At 52.8% G+C, this 3,305-nt stretch overlaps 1 pseudogene; it reads left to right on the top strand.

Moving 5' to 3' along the window:
• The first annotated feature begins 247 nt into the window (after positions 1 to 247).
• Positions 248 to 1,792, top strand: LOC130477057 (BUD13 homolog; annotated as a pseudogene).
• The last annotated feature ends 1,513 nt before the right edge of the window (positions 1,793 to 3,305 follow it).

Below are 3,305 nucleotides of genomic sequence, written 5' to 3'. Positions count from 1 at the left end.
TCAGGGGGAGCCTTGCGGCCTTCCTGCACGGGCCGCGCGGCCCGGCGGCTTCCTGCGCGCGCAACCCCGCGGCGACTTCCGCCGAAGAGTCCGCGGGCTGCCCCAAATGATGCCGCGGGCCTTAAACGGCCGGGCCGGAAGTTCCCCGCCCCTGGTTTAGTCCAACCCCCTGCTTAATTAAGGGTCGGCCTAGAGCGTCCCGGAAGCTGCTGCCGCCGCCACTTGCGCTTCCTGCCGGCCGGCGGAGATGGCGGCGGCTCCGGGCTTGTCCGAGGCCGAGTATCTGAGGCGGCGCTACTTGGAGCCGGCCGACGAGGCCGATGCGGGGCCCAGGAAGCTGCCGGGGGCCGGGATGCGTCTAGTGGATGATGATGTGAGCTGGAAAAGCATTTCTAATGTGCAAGGAAAGGAGGAAGAGGTGGGCGAAGGAGACTTGCCCGTGGTGGCTGAGTTTACTGATGAGCGGCCAGAAGAAGTAAAGGGGATGGAGGAATTCCGTACCGGCAATAAGGGGAAGCTCTCGGGAGATCACAGCGAAGAGCCACAAAGCTCTGATCTTTCTGGGGCTGCAAAGCTGCGAAGCCCAAGAGAGCAAAGCGTTTGCCAGAAGCATCCCCACCCAGAAGAGGCCGCCACAACTCGCCAGATCGGCTCCTTTCTGTGACGGGCAAAAGCAATCGCAGAGCTGCAAGCGGGGACCAAGAAGGCGGCTTTCCAGATCAGCCCTTAGCCCATCAGAGGCAAAAGGTGACCTCTGATTTATCCCCACCCAGGAGGAAAAGACAGGCCAGAGGCTCTTGTTCTCTGGCCACTAAAAAGACCCAGCGACACTATTCTGAATCCGAGCCGGATTCTGCTCCCCCAGGGATGAGCGCCGGGGCCTCCTCCGATTCTGATCTTTCTCCACCAGGGACCATTTGCAGAACACGGCTACAGGATTCTCCTTCGGATCTTTCTCCTCCCAGGAGGAATCTGTGCAAGTCCTCAGACTCCGATTTGTCTCCTCCCCGCAGAAGGCAAGATGTTGGGCAGAAGGGCCGCAGGTCACAAAGCCCACCTGGCCTCTCGCCACCGCTGCGGGCCAAAAACTCCAAAGGGAGGGGCGATGGTGACCACAATCCTCAGATGCTGTTGGGCGGCAAAGCAGGCTTGGTGTCGGCTGACCTACTAAGGAGGGAGCAAAAGGAGTTCAGGAAGCAGGACAGGAGCAGCAGACATCTGGAAGATGAGTCACGGCACGCAGCCACCGTTTTCCGGGACAAGTCAGGCTGTAAGAGGGACCTGAAGCAGGAGTGGCAGGAGCAGCAGAAGGCAGCTCATTGAGCAGTCTGAGCGGGATGAGCAGTATGCCAAGTGGAGCAAGGGGCTCGCCCAGAGCAGGCAGCAGCAGCAGAATGTGGAGGATGCCATGAAGGAAATGCAGAAGCCGCTGGCTCGGTACATCGATGACCAGGACTTGGACCAGATGCTGCGGGATCAGGAGCGAGAAGGGGACCCCATGGCCAACTTCATAAAGAAGAGAAAGAGTGAGGAGGGGAAAGACCAGAAAGAAAAGCCAAGGTACAATGGACCAGCCCCGCCCCTCAACCGATTTAACATCTGGCCTGGGTATCACTGGGACAGCGTTGACAGGTCGAACGGCTTTGAGCTGAAGCGCTTTGCCTGAATTGCCAGTAAGAAGGCAGTGCAGGAGTTGGCATATAAATGGAGTGTGGAAGACATGCGAATGGTCACTCTGAGACACGAGAGAGCCTCCTGCCGTCCTTGGCAGTGCTCCATCCTTAACAACTAGGATGAAGGGCATTCAACTCACAGGACCCTTTAGGGTGCTTTCAGATGGCAACAGAAGCAGCTGCGTCTGGGCAGCCAAAGCCGAGTGAGACTGTTGACATTCCTGCGCAAGAAGGAATACAGACCAGAGCTCTCTTTTGCGAGAAAGTCAAGGGAACAGCCACTGCCACCTGTGCTTGATTCCCAGAAAGGCCAATTCCTGTTGGGTTTGGGCTTTTAATTTCAGAGCCCTGAAAGTGCAGCAGCCAGGCGTCAGGCATGTGCCAATGCTCAGGCTCTTTTAAAAGTTTACTGTGTTTGGGAACAGAGGCAAGACAGAGGACTCCTGTTCAGCAGCGGGGCCTTCCTTCTGGGCCTCAACAGGGAAACCCTGGGCTGTGCTGCCATGGCTCATGGAACAAGCCGGAAAACACTGGCTAGTCTGTGGGCTTTGCAGCCAGGCCTTGTGTTTCCTGCCTTGCAGGACTAGGCTGAACTTGTGCAGTGTAGAGGCCAGAGTGGCCCTCGCTCTGCCCGGCTGTGCCTGGCCATATTGCTGAGCAGACTGGCTTCTCGTGGCGTTGGCATTAGGCAGTACTTTCTCTATCAGCTGAGGCAGCTGGCTAGGAGATTAATAGGTGGAGGTAAAAGACTTAGGACCCCCCCCCCCCATGCCACTGTTGATACTCTTTCCAAGCACAGAGAATTTTTGTACCAGGACTTTTCCTACAAAGTAAGATTCTTCAGGGCGGGGGCTGTTCACTGTTAATGTTTCTGAAACTCTTTGTAAACTGGATGTATAGTTTGTAAAAAAAAGAAAGAAAAGAAAACACCCAGCATTTATATTAAAAAAAATAACAGTTTCAGTCTGCAGAATGGAAAAATGTCACAGATCTTTCCTCCCCTCCTAGTGCTCCCTATTGTGATAAGATATGTGTAAGCACCGACTGCTTGAATAGGACTGTTCCATAGTGCACATGTGTTTATCCACCCGCCGATCACTCAAATCTTCACTAGCATGGAGAAGTTAGCAAGAACACTGGATGGATTTTCCAACATCTGAAGTGGCAAAACTTGAATGCCAACACACCTACAAAAGGGGTCTCTTCCCCCACAACACAAGTTGACCTCCAGTTTCCCATCAAAGCCAGAAAGGAAGTGTGGGGGGGATCAACATAACATTTTTTTAATTGTGTAATTTGAAATGCAACATTCACATTTAAAATTCACATATATCAAAATGTGTAGGTTTGTATATACATCTGAAATATATAGTAAAATAACGTTTTGTTCTAGCTCAAGCCTGTGTTGCTGTAGCTCAATGGCTAGGGGGATAAGCATGGGCTTGTTTTACCACACAAGTGCTTGATTAGCTGAGTGTCACTCCCTGAGTCTGGACAGCTTTAATAGTACATAAGGATGCTAACTCGATATCCTGGATTTCATCACATTCCAAAGTATTCTTAGCTTTGGAAATTTCTATCTAACACACCCTATTTGATCCATAACTTCAAGTCAACATCATGAATTTCCAT

This window comes from Euleptes europaea, chromosome 1, assembly GCF_029931775.1.
Source record: "Euleptes europaea isolate rEulEur1 chromosome 1, rEulEur1.hap1, whole genome shotgun sequence".
Taxonomy (NCBI): domain Eukaryota; kingdom Metazoa; phylum Chordata; class Lepidosauria; order Squamata; family Sphaerodactylidae; genus Euleptes; species Euleptes europaea.
This window is presented reverse-complemented; position numbering and strand designations above follow the sequence as displayed.